This window comes from Cygnus olor, chromosome 10, assembly GCF_009769625.2.
Source record: "Cygnus olor isolate bCygOlo1 chromosome 10, bCygOlo1.pri.v2, whole genome shotgun sequence".
Taxonomy (NCBI): Eukaryota; Metazoa; Chordata; class Aves; order Anseriformes; family Anatidae; genus Cygnus; species Cygnus olor.
Window position 1 is genome coordinate 18822752 of NC_049178.1, and position 19677 is coordinate 18842428.

The following is a 19677-nucleotide window of genomic DNA, read 5'->3' on the forward strand; positions in this document are numbered from 1 at the left end:
GTGCGCTGGGAGTGGTAGGAGAGTGAGGGCCGGTGTGTGATTTGCGTCAGCCCACACCGCAGCGGGGTCCGTACCAGCCTTCCCCAGCGGAGATGTGCTGGGGGAGGACCAGACTGACACCGCGGGCTGTCAGCGTGCTAATTTGCTCAGACAAATACGAAAAAAGATCGGTGTTGGCCATTTGCCTCAGACTTTTCGGACTTTGTGCCAGCACCAATCCAGCCCCAGCTCTGCCTGCACCGGGTCAGGCTCAGTGGGAGCCCCGGTGCTGTGGCAGGGTTTGTGTTTGCCCCTGCTCGGGCTCGGCCCCGTCGCCCCAGCTCTGTATTGTCTGGAAAGTGCTGTTATGGGAGGCACGCTGCTTAGATGACACCGAGTTTTTTTCTGGGGAAGGTGCTGTGACAAGCGCTAGCAGCTTTAGTGTATGAAATTAAATGTATATCACCCCAAATGATGATGGTTTGTAGATCTTTACTTCGGCGCATTATGGAATTTATGGGGTGTAAAACAATTTCGGAATCGACAGGGCTGCGATCAGGAAGCACGGCAGCTGAGAGCAATGTGCAGCACCAGGAGAGGAGCCGCTCGCTGCTTCCGCTGCCCTGGGATGTGGAGCTCGTGGTGAACAGCCGGGAGGGAGCAGCCTCCTCCCCCGGTCAGCACCTGCCAAGCACCCCCTGCGTGGCTCAGCTTTTAATCGGGTGCGAGTGCTCATCGGCCCCGTGTGGTTAGGTAAATATAGGAGCTCCGAGGTGCCAGCCCAGCGGGCAGCAGCAAGGGTGGGGCTGCCCATCATCAGCAGGGCCGAGAAACCCCGAGGTAGGTGCCAGGACACCAGACGCTTCTGGGTCAAACCCGGATTCTGGACTCCCGGTCAGTCATCTCTTGCCTTTGGGAATCCTTTTTTAGCCTCGCCCTTGTAAGTTAGGGGAAAAACCAACGAAACAACAATTAGAAGCTGATGGAGATGATTCTAATCTGTCCCTTGGGGACGGGCACACTGCTGCAGGTGCTCCTGGTGGGGGGGAATTTCCGCCCCGCACTTGGTCGGTTCAGCTGGCGGAGCAATGATTCTCTTTCGTACTGCAGGGATGATCTTTTTTTAAACAACAGGAGCTTTCCATTTCCAAAATTGGCAATAAAATATTTGAAGTGTGGCAATTTATGGAAAAATGGGAGTGTTTAATCCAGGCAATGAGAACTGGCAGCAGTATATTGAACTATTGGGCTGGTATTTTCTTGCAGATAAGGCTATAGATGAAAACAAAGATAAATTGATTTTCCTTAGTGTTTGTGGCAGTAAAACCTATTTTCTCTGAAAGACTTTCTTATGCTCTCAGAGTCTCGGAGATAAAAGAAAGGTTGCAAAATAACTCAGCGCAGCGCTTGCTGCAGCCAGCCTCGTGTTGGGGGTGGGCATCCTGGTGGGGCCGGGAGGAAGGGTAAAAAAAAGTGCTGTGCTGGTGGCAGGATGAGGGAGATTAAAAAACAACTGACTGGGGAAGGTCTGTGGTGTTCTGCAGTGGACAGTTTGGTATTAACAATGAGAGAAAGCAAAGAAAGTTGCTGGTGGAAAGGAACTAGAAGTGCCTCAAATGGGTAAAATTAGCAGCAGTGATTTTAAAAGCTGGCACTTGGTAAGTAGGGTAATAAAACTCAGTAAACAAAATGGGAAGCTATTTGGGAGGTGGTTAGGCTCTTGAGAGGTGTTTCCACTGTGGAAAGACTCATTTTGCATCTGTTTGTGCATTTAAAATGGCAAACAGGGCAAGATTCAGCAGAGGATTTCAGCCTTGCCGTGTTGAGTGCAGGAGAATTTAAAGCCCGGTACAAGGCGCGTCCTGGCACTGAGCCTGCAGAGGGGGAGGAGATGGCCAGGAGGAGATGGCCGGGAGGAGATGCCCCGACCCAGCCCACTGAGCACTGGGGGCAGGCAGGGCCGAGGGGTGGCTGCAGCCCTGCCCTGGGATTCCCATCCCAGTTGCTCACAGCGTGCACTGGCTGCTCTTGGGCAGCGGGCAGGGGTCTCACTTTGCCTTCATCCATCTTCGGTGCGTTGACTGCGGATAGACATCATATTGCAGGGCGTCAGCTCCAAACGCAGCACTTTCACAAGGGCGATCCCTTTCCAAAAGGCGATCCCTGCGTTGAACGTGGTTTAACTGGCCCAGGCTACAGATGGGTCCTGCCCACGTCACAGCAATTCTGCAGTTGCAAACGCTACTTTATATACCCTGGGATATCCACAGTTGCTCACTCTTACAATTTAATTACTTAGTATTATGTTAAGAATTAGTTGTTTGAGAATTATGTACTTAAATTGCATTACAAGCATTTTGGCACTAATTCCGAGGTGGTTCTTTATGTAGCTGAGTGGTTTCCCTGAATTTAATCGAGTGTTTGCCTAAGCCAGGACCTGGGTTGTGCAGAGTCAACCCCCTGTTTTTGAGGCAGGCTTGGAAGCTGTGACATTGCTGTGTGTGTTGCATGACAGCTGTCGTTTTTACATTAATAGTATAATCTATGGAGAGCTTTGATACAAACACTGTAATTGATGTGTTTATGACAAAGAATTGTAGCGTTGAGTGCCTGAGGGTTTCGCCTCGCATCTGAGCAGCAATTCTCTGCCATTCCCGGTTGTTTCTCCCACGCTCGTGTTTACCTTGTTTACTCACATCCCGAAATGTCAAGAGCAGCACACCTCGACGCACGCTGCTTTGCCTAACAAGACAAGATTCAACTAATAGGACTAAAAGCAAATTCCTGGGTGGAGGGGAAGCCTAGTGTTTTCCTTTTGACTCAAGTGCTTTCCACACTGCTTTTTTCTGGTGCTGTCACAGGGTATTTCAGCAGGCCTCGGCGCGGCCTGTGGCCGCCTGGTGGCCCAGCAGTGACCGAGCAGAAGAGGAGCGCTTCTGCAGTTATCTGAATCCTTCACGTGATGTGGCAGCCCAGAACCAGCTACCAGCCCTGCCAGGGCCTGGCTGCAGCGAGTATCGGGGAGGGGACAGCTCTGCTCCCCTGCACGTCACCAGGTGGGCACCAGGCCCGTGGGGAGGAACCGCGGCCTGCTGCTGCCATCCCCAGCACGTGGGAGCCCGGCCAGGGAGGCGCGCCTGGCGGGCTCCATCCTGGTGTTAGTGCAAAGGTGCAGGTAGTGGGGACATGCTGCGTGTCCTCACTGGGTTGGGAAGGTGGCCAAGAGGAGCAGGAGCATGTGGAGAGGTCTGATGGTACGTGACTTGCCAACGCGTCGGGTGGTGTGACAGCGCCCGGTTCGCCTGGTGGCGCGCACGGCTCCTGGCACTCCTGATGAAGCAGCGTGCTCCTGAACAGGGGCTCGCAGCAGTGGCACCGTCTGTTGGGAAGGGTTTTGGCTCCATTCGCGTGCCCTCATGCCTAATTTGTGCATACAAACTAGCGACCAGGTTACATGCAGGCTCCTGCAGGTGAGACTCAGCTGTAACTTTCTGAAGACGAAGCCACGAGTCGCACCGCCGGCTGTCGGAGGGCTGAGCGCTCTCTGTCTGCGCCCTCGCGGTGCAGACTCGGGGAGCGCTGGTGCTGCCGCCAGCCTGGCACCACACAGCATCGCTCCTGCACCTGACCCGAAATGTGTGCTTCTTGTTGAAAGCAGTGTCAATCAAAATTGCTAGTTTCTGCAATATTGTGACACCTGCAGATCTATTTGGAAATAATCTACTGACAGGCAAATATAGGTTCCTAATTCAGAAGGGAGCAAAGGAAGGAACAGAAAATTGCCTTTGTGCGGGACTTAATATTTACGTCTCAGGCTTTGCCAAATAGGTTTGTTATTTATAGCAATAGCAGCGGTAATATTCATCAGTTGCCATGGACATACTAAGCTCACCAAATACAACAGAGTGAACCACAATCTGCACTGGAATCATTTTAAAATGCTTTCATGCTGAGTGAAATAGTTTGTATTAAATTTAAGAGTAAAATGCCAGGTTTCTCTAGTGCCATTTCTGGGACTTCAGATATAAAAATGGAAATACTTTATTGGAAATTTAATGGAAAGAGCAACACTGTGTACAAGAACCCTACAGAACTTACTGCCACTAGGTAGCATTCAGGACCACAATTTACTGTGCTTAAAAAGCAGAATGTGTAATGAGAACATCCAGAATTCCATTAATGAAGATATATTTTTGAAGAGCTGAAAAACTAGCTGGAAATTAAATTTAGGAATTTAAGTCTTAATGGAAGACTTAGGGACGTAGGAACTGGTTCAGCTGCCTCTGGCACTGCTGGCATCTTTGCCTGACCCAGGTGCTGGGGGGGGAACCACAGGCCCTGCTCAGGTCCTCCTGTGCCTCCTCGCCTGGGGAATGCCAGTCCCCCTTGTGCTGCTAGAGATGCAGATTTCTCACTATTGGGATAAGAAAAGGCAGAAATCATCTAAGGGTGTATGGGCAGAGCCTGTGAAGAGGACCAAATCTGGGCAGGGAGATCGCAGCAGATACTGGCTGTCCACTGAGCCGTTTTAGCTCTTCTGTGGTTCAAGGCAAAAAACGGATTATGAGTTGGAGTTGGTGAAAACGAGCCTCTTAAATGTAATATTGCAAATGCAACTGCAGGGTGGGGAGCGTTACAGGCTTCTAATAAAAGTTTTGGTGCTGCCTGAGTGGTGGATTGGCCTTTGGGGTTGGAGATCGCTCCTGTTGCTACCCAGGCTCCCTCCTGCTGCCAACACAACCAGGGAGCTTGTACTTCTGTGAGTTTTCTCTTTTCTTCTCTTTTACCCTAATGGAGGCTGGATAGTTCGCAAATGAACTTAGATGCGCTGCAGCTATTTCATAGTTTTAGCATGGGTTATTGTGCATAACGTGTAATTGTATTTATTTGCTAGCAATAAAGAAGTGGTTGGGATGAAAAAACCCACGTTGCTGCTGTAGTCTCTTCCTTTGTACAATGCTGTGGGAGACGTTACGTTCTTGAGGTAAGATTGCAGTGTGTGAAATCCCATCCTGAGCACTTCAGTGAGCTTTTTTTCCAGTGAAAACAAATAGGAATAACAAGAGGAAAAAAATCAATTTATTTTTTTCTTAGTGAGCATTTTATTCACAAACTTTTATCAGGCAAAATAGATGTGCAAAGGCAAAGTGGAGGAAGAAATTTTAAAAATAATTACTTATAAGCCCTTTAAATCTGGTATGCGCCTAGCCCTTCAAACAATATTCCTGCTCTGAAGTGCAGGGCCACATGGCTGAGTAAACCGTCAGGGATATTTATTATCTCCTGAGCTACAGAATTGGCCAAACAAAACAAAAACAAAGTACAAAATGATGCCTCCTTCACTGTGGTCAATGCACCTTGTGAAAATGTCCTGCTGTGCTCCAGGAGGCTTCATGCAACAAAACACTCCAGCAGGACAATTTTCCCTCCCTTGAACCCGTCTGTAGCCCTTCTTTCCAAATACGAGCACATTTTGTCTAGACAAAGCAGGCTTCTGACTGCAGGCTTAAAGTTTGCATCATTAAAACTCCGCTGAAATATTTAGCTTAGCTTTCTGAAAGCAAGCAAGCCCTAGATACGTGGAATTTAGGAAAAACTGGTCCCTTATAAACAGGGATGATTTGACTCTGAAGAAGAGATTCACTGGAAACCTCTCTGAAAGTCGGGGAGTCGGTGGTGGGGTCTGGGTGTAGGCTGCTGGTTCAGACTGGCGCAGTGTTTTCGTATTCAGCAAGCTTGCGCAGCTCCAGCTCTTGCCGAAAAGTTGGGAAATTATCATTAGCAGATAAATCTTGTATCTAAATTGTGTGCTTCTAGGCTGCTAATTTTGCTAATTAAAATATCTGTCAGCAGTGCACAGACTCGCTGATTTAGCACAGGAAGGTGGGCTGCGCAAGGCGGCGATGTAAGGGGATGTAAGGAGAGACGTACGGACTGCAGGGTCCTACCCAAACGGTTGTGGTTTGGCGCTGGGCTGCAGCTGGGATGTGCCAGTGTTAGGGGGGCTTCAGCAGGAGCAGAGTGCGGTCGGGCAGGGGCACAGCTCCTACAGAAAGGGCTTCCCTGGCGCAGGGCAAGGAGCTGGCCCAGTCCCCCAGGGGTCCCTCCTCGGGATGCCCACCTTCCTGCCCTGCCTCTGCATTCACGTCCCCTGTTCATGCATGCGCATCGTCAATCCTTCAAAGATGCTTGATTTCTGTTTGATTCTTAATTATCGCAATAGTTAAGGCACTTAACATGCTTTAGTGATTTACTTCATTTAATTGGGTGGAGTGACTAGAATAACTTTTATATTAACCTCACTGCGGTTTTAATTTGGGATTAAAATCTCATGATTTTTTCAGTTTCTCTTGCTTTTATTTTGATGGTGCTTTTTTTTTTTTTTTTTTTTCTTCTCTGATTTCATTTTGTTTATTCCTTTTTCCTGCTGATTCAGTAAACATGCTGCTAGGATGATTTCTCAAGAAACCTGAGCGTGGTTATAAATTCTTTCATTTAGAGCAGACACTAATGAATTAAAAAAAAAAAAAATCTGAAAACGATGCATGAGAATGTACTCAGCCTCTGGAATTGTCTGTTGCTTTTGCAGTCATTTGTTAGAATTAAATATATATATTATATATTATACATTATATATTATATATTCCTGTGAATTCTATCCATGGAGGAGCTGGGCTGGGAGCCATCCTCATGCGTAGTGCGAGCAGCAGGGATGGTGGTGGGTTCTCCAGGTCAGTGTGAAATGCAGAGAGTAGCACGTGTTCTTTTCCTCTTCGTGGTAAGTGGCAGTACCACGATAATCCAGCTGGCTTGTTGCTCTAGGACTGCATAGGGGCTGTATTTTGTCTCTCCTCTAGTGCCAGATCCCCGGTGTCCTCCACCACGATCAGCGCTCCTTTCAGAGCGAAAGGGCCATGCAGACGTGGGTGCACACACAACACCAGAGCATTTACAGGCTGGCCAGAGAGAAGTGGTTACTTCAGAAGAAATTCCCATTTTCTGTTCAGCTGAGGAAGCCCAGAGAGCCACTTGACAGGAGTGTCTGGGCTAGGAGCCTTGGCCACCATGAGTGCATCGGGGCAAAGCACCTCTGTCTGCTGGCTCTTCTCTTTGCCAGCACGAGGAATATAGCTGGCTTGGATTTGACACAGAACTACCGCTACAAAAAATGTAAATCCTTAATCCTTTAAATCATTAAAAGGTAACAGTGATCATGTTGAAACAGAACCAAGGATTAGGTCCCCGGTGCAGTGCTCCTGGTGCTGCCCCAACGTGGCCACCCGGAGGATGGAAGCCGGCTCCGTGCGCCTGGTCGGGCAGTGCCTGGGGCTGGGACTGGCCCGAAACAACGGGCCCATCCTTTTGTGTTCAAGCCAATAATGAGGTGAAAGTCACAGGTACGTGCAGGGCTTCAGAAGCTGTCTTTGATGAATTAGTTATTTCGGCTGTCTCACTCTACTTGTGTGCCACTGCGCTGCCTTGCCTTTCCAGGCCCTACAGCTGCACCTTGCGAGCCAGGCTCCGGTGCCTTTAATCACCGCGAACTGAACTTTCTTCGGGAGGTGTCCCACTGAAATCAATTAGGGCTCGTGCAGAACGAGGTGTGGCTGAACACGGCCGAGGGTACCGGTGCCTGGCTCTGGGTGACCGCTGTATCTGCTCTAACCGGAGCGTCAGAGCGCTCGGCAGGGAAACCATTACCACGAAATACTAAAATGGCTCCAACGTTGGGTGCTGCCAAGTATCAGGCGTATAATACATGTCCTAAAGCAGTCAGGCTGTTGTTACGAGTGCAAAAAATATTAATAAATCATTGGTTGTTTAAACTGAATCATTTAGAGCTCATCTGGCTAATGAGGAAGAAAAAAATGAACTGAACACTTCTTTTCAGTTCTACGGAGACGTACGAGATCAGCTGTTCGTTGGAATCTATCAGTGTACATACCTCGTTAGCTCCCTTGTGTAAAATTCCTTATCTATGTCTTATTAGTCTTTCATTAATTAAAGCTACAGAATTCAGCATTTTTCTTAGCTGTGCTCTCAGCATGAAATTTAACTAATTCTTCTACTATTGGAAACAAAGCTCAAAGATTGAAGTTTATTTTCATTGTGTTCTTTCAGTTACTCTTTTTCTTATTGCTGTCATGCATGGATGGATTTATATGATGCTCTGATGACCTTTAGAAATTCTTCTGATTAAATGCTGTTCTACTTCATTATGACATTTCTGTACTTGTACTACCAGATTTGATGTGTACAGCTTAATAACACAACTAGACGTGAATGCTAATAACTTTGCAATTCATCGCATTGCTATTTTTTAACGTAGATGAAATTTAAAACAAGTTTCTCTTGCTGCAGGCTTACATGAATCATATAAATTAGAAGGTAACAAAAGAACATATTAGCATTTGTTAGCCTGGATGCACAAATTTTGTAGTAACCATTTTAATATGTACTACAACTTTTCCAGCCTCAAGTTTAATATGTACTACAACTTTTTACCCTTGATTTTTCAACCAACACTATAATTGAATTGGTTCCCTTCTTGCCTAAGGATAATGATTTTACACTGATGGAATCTTTATTAGATTCTAAGGGTTATACTGATGCTGCCTGTTTTACATAGAGAGAATCACAGTTATTCAACTGTAAAACACTTTTACACATAGGCTACTGTAAGACCGAGATATACGAACTAATTATTATGTTGAGAATTGTTGTTAAGACCCAGCATCTGTAGCTAGAGCAAACATCTTGACACAGGTCTGCGTGGTGGGTGCGGAGCGCTTTGAGAGCCCAGCCCCGTCGCACGGCCCGGGAATTTGGCAGGCGGCAGCGAGCTGCGGCTGTCAGCACATCCCAGCACTGCTTGGTTGTTCTTGGGTGGATGGAGGGAAAAGAGAACCTGGTTTCAGCATAAATGATGAGTTTCTGTAACCCAGAAAAAACCATCAACATTGCATGGGTAGTTATGTTTTATACCGCAGAAATGGCTGTTGAATGAATTGATTTTACAGTTGCTTCCTCGTGTGCTAAGTGGGTGGTGGCTGGAGTGGCCAAGTCCAAATAACTTGAAAAGTCTCACTGGTAAAAGATGTTTTGGACCAATGGACCTGTGTATATTGAGTAACCAACAGTTAGGATGCAATATAAATACCTGCAACCCTTAATCAGACAAAAGGGGAAGTAAAACTTTAAGTATACAAAACATTTTTGCAGTTTTTACTGATCAACTACAGAAGTGTCTGGAACTGGAATTAAGCAAGTAGTCCTTCCTCTGACTTTCTTAAAGCTGAAGGTTAACCTCAATTAAAAATACATTTTAAAATCATGTTTCTGTAAGTATCCACTTAAAAGGATTTTAAATCAAAGGTGAGAGACCAGTCAGCATAACTCCAATGGACTGCTCTTCTGTGTAGATTTAAGAAACCTTCATGCTTCATTACTGTGGATGGATATCACTTCTAAGGTCATAAAATGTGATTGTTTTCCCACACTTACACTTCAGTCAGTTTTATTCACTACAGAAAACAAGGCTAAGGACCAGCACCAATTGTAAACTTGCACTTATTCAGTTAAAGCTCTGTAAACAGAGTGATCAATATATGAAATCAAATGTTATTTCCATGGTGCATTAAGATATTATCAAACTGCTGTGCTTCTTGGCTCCTTTAATATGCCTCAAGGTATAGCACACCACTCCAGTTATGTGTGGTTCAATAGTTTCTTTAAATTGAGATGTGAACGTCTTTAAAAGAAAAAAAAAAAATGAGGGAAAAAAAAAGAAGCAGACCTAAAGCTAATAGAGCTGCACTGAATTCATCTCAAATACGTTAAATTTTCTTGACACCATTACCCTTTCCTTTGGAAACTTCAGAGTGTTCCTGGCTAATAATAAAAATAAGAAAAAAAAAACCACACTGTAAAATCTAAACAAGAAAACTCATTTGCCCATCTACTTTCAACTTTTTGCTCTTTGTCCTGGGTATTTGCAGCAAAGGAGACAAAATCCCATCAAGCGTCCTTCTAAGCATCGCACGCTGCTTTATGCTGTTTGCTATGCTTGAGCTTTTGCCTTTAACAACGAAAGAAAATAATTAAGGTGGTTGTAGCAAAGTTAAATGAAGACTGTAGCAGGAGACAAGATTCTGGATTGTAACCCAGGCTCTGAGACTCTTTTATTGAATAGCCCGTGCTAAATTGTGTAACCTGTTAGCTGCTGACTCCTTGCCTATAAAGCGAGGGCACTGAGCCTTACCTACGCTGTCCGTGGCATCTCTTGGCTTGTGTTTGCGTGGTGATTTTGAAACTTAAAACTAAAAAAAAAAACCTTAAAACTAAAAAGCTGCCTCCTTCCATAGCGAGGAGATGGCCCAAAGCTTGAGTTCTTCTGAAAATCAACCAGATTTCTGTAGATCTCCAGGGAAGGACAGAAATCTGTTGTTGTTGCAGTAAAACCTCGTTATAGACTTGGTGTTACATTTTGTAAGGGATCGGTTTGGGAAGCATCTGCTATTGCTGTGTCGGAGGAGGTGGGAGCAGAACTGCAGAGCAGCTTTAAGTTGAGTTTGGGGCATCAGAGGTAACAGCAACTTCCAGGAAAGGAGCGCTTGAATCTCCTCCACTCTGCTAGCTGTTAATTTTCATACACGAAGGGGGAGAGGTACCAAGGGTGCCCGGTGGACAGAGGTGCTCCGAAGGATGCACAGTGACTTTTGACAAACCCTGGCTCTGAAGGTGCTTCTGTATCGCTGTGGTTGCTCTTAGGACGCGTGTCAGGGGCTCTGCAAGTAGTTCAGCTGCAGTGGCACCTAGCACCCGGCGAAGGCCGGGGAGAGGAGCGGCAGCGCTTCGGCAAATGCTGTATCCCCGTCCGCCTGCTCGGGCAGGAACAGCGCTGCCACCAGCCGCAGCGAGCCGCACCGATGGCTCTCGCAGGGTGGTTGCGAGATAGACACATCCTGCCTGCCCCGTCAGACCGTGCCTCGAGTAACTCCGAGGCGTCCTGGCGGACTTGGTGGTCTCGCTCTTTCCAAATAAATGGAACAGGGAACAGCAGTTATGAAAAGACAGCTAGAAGTAAAGGGTTTATTTTTCTGTCCTTTTCTTTCTAAAATGGCAGTTCATTTTGGTGCAAATGTTAATATTGACAAGTATATTTTATAATTTGCAAATGCACATTAGGCTGAGCTGGTGCATTGTTTTTTAATATTTAATGCAAATAGTTTAGCTGGTATGCATTAATCATATTCCTATTGCCTTTGTTATGTTAATGGGAGAAATAAGCTCCTGGTTTTCTTTTATTTTTTTAGAAAGAAAACTGGTAAGACTTTTAAAAGATGCATTATATATCAGCAGCTAATGAAGAGGAAATAATGATGACTCGGCACTGTAATATGTATTAGAGCACTAATTAGACTACAGCAGAACTGCTTACGGATGTCTTTTAAACACCTGCTTGGTAATTTCCAGTCCCTTGCCTTACTACATTTAGCCAGGCATGCGTGCACGATCAGGAGACAGAATTAAGTCTGAAATGTGAAGCCTGGCACACATCAGCCTGCCTTTTTGTCTTTTCTTCATCCAGCTTTATATATGTTTAAGGAAAGGATGAGGGAGTTGGCCACTGAACAGCCCTTCTTGTTGGCTGCTCCTGTGCTTTCTGTTGCCTGTTGCAGATCAAGGGGAAGGAGATAGATGTGTGGTTTTTTTTTTTTTTTTCTAACCTTCTGACTGTACAAAGGCATTAGGTTTTCAGGCCAAGAATTCCCCATTGATACAGTTGCCTTGCATCTATACTAGGCCAGAAATTTCTGTATTGCAACTCCAACGTTTGCTAATTATTGATTTATTATTCAGTGTCTGTTTTTGAGAGAGACATTTTTAAAACTGTTTTGAACTCACCTTTTTTTTTTTTTTTAACCGCAGTAAGAAACCACAAATATCTCTACTCTACACTTTATTTATTTATTTATTTATTTTTACATTTTTGCCCATTATGTAAGAATTGTCCATTATATAAGAACTGAATTACAAACGTGGATATCAAGTGTGGAGCCCTCAGCCTAATAGCCTAGAATGAGATTAATAAAAAATTCTAATTATAAAAGTGGTTTCCTTCTTTCTTTGACGGGCCCGGGCTTCATCTGTGGGCTTTGAACTTGCTCTAAAAGAGCTAGATATTGTCAATAACTTGTTCGTAAGAACATCAGTCCTCACACAGTAAGTGCTCGCTTTGCATTTTCATATGCAAAACGTTTCTAAGCTGCTCCCCTATGGCAGTACTCTGTAGTGAAAGCTGCTGCCCTAGGGACGGTTTGTGCCATCCAACTTGTTTAACCCCCGGGGCAGCCAGCTTGGGGCCGTGGCCCCAGTCCCTGTAACTGTGTTCAGGGAGAAGCCCCTTCTCAGGAGATGCTCGTGTGGGACAGCTTCGTTCGCCTTGTATTAAGTGATCCGTTCTGTAGTAGTCCATGAGGGTAAACAAGGTAATTTTATTATTGTAATACTCCTCACTATTCCCCAAATACTGACTCTGTGGTGCTTCACCTTCTTTTTTCTTGCTCCCCTTCCCAAAGGCAATCCGCCCTGACTGTGCCGCTCGTGCTGCCTCTTGTAAGCCGTGGAGCTGCTTGTGCTGGAGAGCCTGGGCAGGCCCCTGCTGAGCGTGCCACAGGTGAGCAACTGATCCAAAGCCTTTTTTTTTTTTTTTTTCTCTCCCATTCTTGACCATGAAATTTTTCAGCTGATGCACTGAATCCTGAGATAGTTGCTTATTTAAATGCCACGTGACCACGTTTCTCATAAAATAATGGGTTTAAAAGTAATATACGATATTTCTATTTTATAGGTGTCAGATTTTTTTTCTCTATTTCAAAATTTTTGATACTAGATGCAATTTTATATAACCCCATTTCAGGCAGCCATTGTGAGCTACAAATGTTTTCATGCTGTACATAAAATCATTTTTGACTTGCACACAGGGATGCTGCTACTTTATAGAACTTCTACCCTGTACCCTAAAGGTAGCAATAAAGCTGGGTAACTTAGTGTAACAAGCAGAGAGAGGATATAGTAGAAAAGAAGAGTGCTGGGGAAGTTCAGCTGGGCCCATCAGTAGCATTTTGCATTTCCTGAGTACCGGACTGGTACCAGATCTACAGCCTGCCCGAAGACCAAGAGATAAGGAGTGAATGCAACGGGGTACGAGGCAGCATCAGATGCAGTAAGCCAGTGCAATAGCCAGGTGTGGACTTATCGGAGGGAGAGAGGGAAAAGGGGAATCTGTTTTCCTCCTCCTCCCTCCTGCTTAGCACATGGTCTGATCCAGAGTGTGGTGCTGTGCTGTTGGCAGAAGTGCAGTGGGTCTCCTGCAGGCAGTCCTGTGGCGCATTTCGTGGTGCTTTGGGGCTGAGAGGGCTCTGTGGTGCTGGGAGATGTCGCAGTGTCAAATATTATCGCTGACAGATGCCTGGGGGGCTGGGATAACGCAGGAAGATGCCTTTAGGTAGGAGGTTTACAGGCAGAAACCCCGTCCTTCTCAGAAAATATTCTCCAAGTGTAAGACAAGGGACTTACCTAGATACAGACAAACAAGCGGCTAAAAAAATCCGCACCAAACTCCAAGCAGTTCTGTTCCGTTCTTCATTAGGGTAAGTGGTGGTCTCAGCACACCAGCTGCCTAAACGCCAGCTTTTGTGGAGGCAATAGAGCCAAGCATAAACGCGTTCGTGCAAGGGAATCAGAGGGCCAGAGCCTGAGTCTTCAGGAGCCCCCGGTGGCTCTTTTGCCTTGCTGAGTGTCGGAGAAGCGAGCCTGCTCGCTTGGTGACACCAGCTGTGCACCTGACAGCAGCTGCTGCCAGGCCCGAACCCACCCTGTAACGAAGCGCTGAGCCAGTACCTCGGGGATTTCTGAGCATGTCAAGCCCATCTCGAAAGTGATATTCTTGGGAGGGTAGGCACTTGCCGTCAGTTATGGGAGAAGCTGGCTCGCAGGATCATGAAGAGGAGGGAGGGGAAGGAAGGCACCTTGGAAGGGGTCGTGCTGGGCAGCCCGGGTGCTTTTTTGGGTTTTGCCCCTGCTCACGGCACTGGTGTGTGTCACTGGTGGGTGTCAGCGTGTGAGACCAGGGATGTCCCCACCTCTGCCTGCCCTCTCCCTCACAGCTTTGGGATTCACACGTTACCTTCGGAGGATTTAAGGCCGCCTCCTCCTCACCGGCCTGTGCGAGACGAAGGAGCAGCCCGAAGAGGTGAAGGAGCAGCCCTCTGGAGGGTTTCCTTTGGGCTTGTGCCTGCCCCGTTGGGGTCCTTCCCTACCGGCTCTCCCGTGCACTGCAGGTGACTCCAGAGATCTTGGCTTCTGCTTCTTTACTGCTGTTTAATTGCCGATCTATATCGGCAGTATAATTAGGCAGAAGCCCTATCAATTTAATCACAAACCCTCAACAAACCAACAGTCATTCAAGTCCTGTACATATTGACAGGCAAAAGCAAACCCTCACCTCTTCTCCATTCTGCATACGTATCATTTTCCTGCCAGCTCCTTCAGCGCTAGAAATTCAATAACCGAGACCAGCGTTTGTGTCAGTAAATCCAGCGTGTGGTCTGCCCCTTGCCTGAAACTCAGACATGCTGCCACGCCGGTGGTTCTCGTTTGGAAGCTGACAAGGGTCAGAGTTTCATTCTTTATCTCCCTTTTTATCTGCTCCAGGCCGCTGAAGGAAGGAAGTGGCATACTGGGGAGTTCAGTGGTGTTGACAACCCTGACGGTTCCCAAGCACCTCGTGGGAGGCCGAGGAGGAGTGGGAAGCAGAGCTGAGCATCACTGCCCTGCAGCCCTGCCTGGCTGCTGCCAGCATTACCCCTGCCTGCCCTCCAGCTGCACGGCGCAAAGCCCATGCAGAACTGCCATGGCAGGTAGGAAACTTTCAGCCCGGTCTAAAGTAAATCTGATTCCCGAAGGTGAAAAAGGTTAAAATTAAGTTTAAATGTCTTGAATTTCCTGTGGGACTGTGTTTTGTGGAAAGGACGGTGGGGCTCGCTCGGCTGCTTACCTCTCACACTAGAGTTACGTGGCTGGAAAGATTCAGCTGTCAGTGCGCTGACAAGTGCCAAGAAGCTCTTGCTAAGGGCAGCGATATCAGAGCATCGTGTCCCATTCAGCATCCCCTTGTACTGGGGCTGCTGTCACTGGGAACAGGGTCGGACGTGGGGCTCTACTCCCTGAGGCAGGTCTGGCACCTGGCCTGCGGCTCCTCCCAGGGAGGGCTGGGCTGGGCTGCTTGGGGTAAGTGCGAAAGCTCTGAACACATACGACCTTTAAATTCAGGCTGAAATGGAAAGATCTGGTGCTACATAAAAATCCAGGCTTGCTTTCATGTGTCTGAGCATTTGGGGAATAGATGTAGCTTAAAATGCAAATGCAGTGCCTTCTGCAGTGTCTCCGCTTTTCAAGATCTCTCTTTTCACGCTGTTGCTGCTCCCTGCCCTGCTGTTCATATGAAAAGAGCCTCTCCGAGGAAAAGTTTCCCACAGATAGAAATCCAACTGATATGGTTAAAAAAATGAAGCTAGTATTTTAATTTCTGAAATGTGTCATGTCCATCCAAAACTTGGCATTCAGCGTCTTCTCAGGTGTTTAGAAAACAGCCAGCCAGTCTTCTGCATATGCACTTTATGCATCGCTCCTCATCCATGTAAGGGAGTGGATCTGAAGTTGGGGGCCGGGGTCCTGCCCTGCCATAGGTGTGCAGAGGAAAGGTTTCCCTCCACCAGCAGGGATGCTCTGGGGCCTTCCGGTGTGTTCTTCTGTGCAGCTCTTTTCTCTGCCTATGAGTTGCTGTGCTCATGCAACTTAGGTGTCCCGTGCATATAAACAGATATCCAAATGTTTTTATTTATATCACTAATGGAAAATGCCTGAAAAGCCCAGGTACAGGAGCTGTCTGGTGAGTCTGTTCCTGGAGGTTACACGTGCTCATGTGACACACCACCAGTGTCCACTACTGCCGTAATGTTTGCTTGGCACTTCAAATATCTCCCTTGGGCTACCTGGACATCAACATCTGTCTTTAAAGCAGCGTGTGATGTGTTATTGATGGGTGAAATACAGGAAAGGTTTGACATTTCTCTAATACCTTGCATTTTTATTCTCTTATAATTTCACGTCTTTTCCATTCTGTGCCTCTACCGTGTAATTCAACATTTTAAGTGTATTGTTCCTAACAGTGTCTGCTTATATTTTTAAGCTTGTCTGGTTATTTTGACAACAAGAGGCATCATAAATTATGTAAGCAATTTCTCTCCTTACAAGCAGGTCCCAGCCCTGTGCTGCCCAGATAAGAGCAGTGAGACAGAAGCCGCTTTAGTAACTGCAGGACTCGTGCGACTGCACTTCAGCTGCTCTGTAACCAGAGAATAGAGCAGACAGCACTTTGGAAATGAATTGAAACTGCATAGAATAGGGGAAGAAAATCAGATCCGAGGCCTGCTGAGGTCTGAGGCTCCTTCAAGAACTGAGGAGGTGAGGTTTGTGGCAATTAGGTCGTGAAGTTTTGATTGTGGCTGTGCCATGGGCTGTGTGTAACAGAGCCTGGGTAGCACAACCTGGGTCTAGATATTAGGGTATCTTCATATCTAGAAGTTGGGCTTTCATCCCAGATGTGGAGGGCTCTGATACACAGGGCTTAAAGAAAATCAGAAATATGGGCCAGGGGAGGGAACTGAACCTGTCCAACACTTTCTAGTGCATCCTCCAGCTAAGTAGGAAAGTGTCCACATGCAGCAGCATCTCGGTTCTTACCTGAACTCAGAAAACCCCACGAATTCTGGTATTTTCTGGAAGGAAAGACAGTGAGGGCCTTTAGGAAGACCCCTGGGCTCTGCACCTTGAGTGGGCCGAAATATTTCTCTGTAATATATATTTTTTTTATTTTATTTTTTTGTGTGCTGGGAATCTATGTCCTAGCCCTCGTCTCAGCACATGGGCTTTTTTTAGGTTCAACTGCGAGGCTCCTAGGGCACGGGTCAGCCAGTGTGAGGGATCTGTTCCTGACCCTTCAGTCACCTTTTCATGGAAACAGTCATTATGGCCTAATTGATAATCTGGAGGACTGGGAGCAGTTATCTGTGACAGATGGCCTCTGCTGGGCAACCTCTGGCTCTGATAGTTCCAAAATATGACACAAGTCTCATCTTTTCAAGAAAGCTTTTACCAGATGGGTCTAAATGAAAGCATGGCCTTTCCCATTGCTTTATAGAGGATAGCTAATTAACCACGGAATGGATAGCTCTGCTCCTGCTGAGGGCAGGCAGAAGTGGGTGTTTGATATCGAAGCGTTTATGGGTTTGGTTCCAGTACATCTGTAAGGAGAGATGATGAAGCCATTAGACTAAACATCGATGTGTGTATTGAGCTGTCCATTATTCTGAATGTACCAGAGCTGGCCCAAAAGAGGACACTTCTTGGATGTATGTCGTGAAAAAAATGTTTCTTTTCCCTCATTTTTATTATAGTTCTGCAATGACCAACCCTACATCAACTTGTCTACTAATAGGACTGATTACAAAAATACTACTGCCGAAATTTGTGGTCGCAGCTGAGGAGCACAGGGAGCACAGAAGAGGAGGCTGAAATAAAGCTCTCTTCTTGCTTTCCAAGTGCTGCCTTCATCCATTTGTTTCTGGCAGTCATTCCCCACTCAACAGGCAGGTTTGTCGTCTGACGTTGTGAACCTCCAGCTTGCTTAGCAGGGCTCCTCACAATCCTGGGTTTGCTGCTCCGAGGAAGCGTTATCCCCAGGCTCCGGCAGGATGCTTTATTCTCTTTTCCTCTTGTGCATGAAAATGGCTCCAAGAGATTCTTCTCCTTCAGGCAGGAAATCCTGAAAATGCTGGAACTTTTCAATTAGATGCATTGCAAACTGTGCTGATTGCCAGCCTTGTCTTTCTTCTCTTACATTAGCTATAAAAAGCGTTTGCTCATCCCCTCCCCAATCAAATTGAAAATGGCCTATTTTTATACGCTTCTCATAAGCATGTCTGTATGGTAGATGTGAAGTTTGAGCTTATCTTCTGTTATGTAAATACTTCTGTGCTTCTAGTATAAAGTTGTTTTTCCCTTTGATCCAGTTTTCTTGGAGCCGGTTTAACCTTCAGGAGTCAAAAGAGATTTGTGGAGATTTTCCTGAGGAAAACTGGAGAAAAGAAAGCAAACCTAACATTATCTGTGTAACAGCTTGTTTAGAAATGAACATCTAACTAAAGGATGAGGTTGCCTTGAGGTGTCTTTTTAAGCAAATTTTTGCTTAAAATAGCTTGGGACCAGATGTAAAAATAGCAATTGGCACGTTCACGTAGCGTCGCAAGCTGGAAGCGGTGCTGGAGTCCTGCTTCTGTGCCAGTGAGCAGGAACAGTACAAATTGCATATGTGGGGTTTATGCACATAGGTCGTGTCTGAGTGTTTGCATGGATGTTTATCAGGCCAGCTGCTGCTGTCTCTTTGAAGGAAGAGGGCGCATATTTTCAGAAACAAGCAGATGACAATGTTGATAAAGTCGTGGATGTGAAAGCGAGAAGGAACCTCTGTGAGCTGCTGCGAGCGTCTGCCCAAAGCCTTCCCGTCCCGCTGGCGTGGGCGATGCTCCCAGGCTCGCTCTCAATCCTGGGAGCTCAGTAACAGCCCCCGGCACGTGTGGGTGCTGTCCTCGTGAGTGACAGGAGCCATGGTGGGCTCTTCTTGTCTGAGGGGGGTGTTCGTGGGGATCCTGTGAAAAACTTCTGATAAATCTTCTAGAAACACAATCACAAGTGAAACTTGGCTGAGATTTGTTCTTCCTTGGCCCTTCCCTTGTTTAGAAGGCCTGACCAGACAAATCTTCTGAAACTGGGGTAAGGGTTTCATTAGTCTTGGATCTGGCGCCCAGCACTGGATACTATGGTTGCTTGAAAATAAGTAATTAAATATTATTTTATTTTTCATGTTTCCAAGGCAACACAAAACCCCAAGACACTGGTTTTCAGTACATGAGCTGAAGCTTCTGGCTGCTGCAGAAGAGTTTTCCTCTATGTTTCTCATGAAACTGCCATAAAGGTATGAAAGCCATATTTTCTGTCTTTGTAGTCAATTTACATCCTGTATCCAAAAACTAATGACAATCAGATGCAGCTGATGAAATAATCTGCTCTTGCTGCAGAGCTCATTCAATCAGCTGAGAGCTGTGGTGCTCACATAGATAATGAGTGTTGTGACAAGTGTAACTCCGACTGCCTGTTTGGTGGCAACGTTAGAAACTGTGACAAAAATTAAATTATTTGTCTGCTTTAACCATGGCCCTTCTTGGACTGCTAATGAGAGAGATCCTTGTTAAACATATGTCCTTTTTGATAGACTCCTTTTCACGTCCTCAGCTGGGAAAATGATTTATTGTTTGTATCATAAAGGGCATGAAAGAGAGGGTTTTCCCTTGTTTTCTGTGCCTTGTTTCTTTTTATGTCTCGAGCTGATGTAACAGGCCATTGCTCGTGTGCCAGCATAAAAGGGAAAGATCCCCTAAAATGAAATCACCGGGGAGAACAGTGCTGCTGAACACCTTTCCTGCTAAGTGGCCCTAAAGCATCACCCGGCTCTCGGTGTTCCCACTAAATGAGCAGGCACGGGGAGCACACGGAGGTGCTCTGGTCTCAGGGGAG

The 19677-nt window shown here is 46.4% G+C and overlaps 1 long non-coding RNA gene across 1 annotated transcript in view; it reads left to right on the top strand.

Annotated features, from left to right (window-relative positions):
• Nucleotides 1–19677, top strand: part of LOC121075456 — a 97870-nt gene that overhangs the window by 63976 nt on the left and 14217 nt on the right. Inside the window, exons 2-5 of the long non-coding RNA XR_005822969.1 lie at nt 12561–12658; nt 14698–14903; nt 16303–16509; nt 18977–19078. This is a non-coding gene — a long non-coding RNA (uncharacterized LOC121075456). The remainder of the gene's footprint in view (nt 1–12560; nt 12659–14697; nt 14904–16302; nt 16510–18976; nt 19079–19677) is intronic.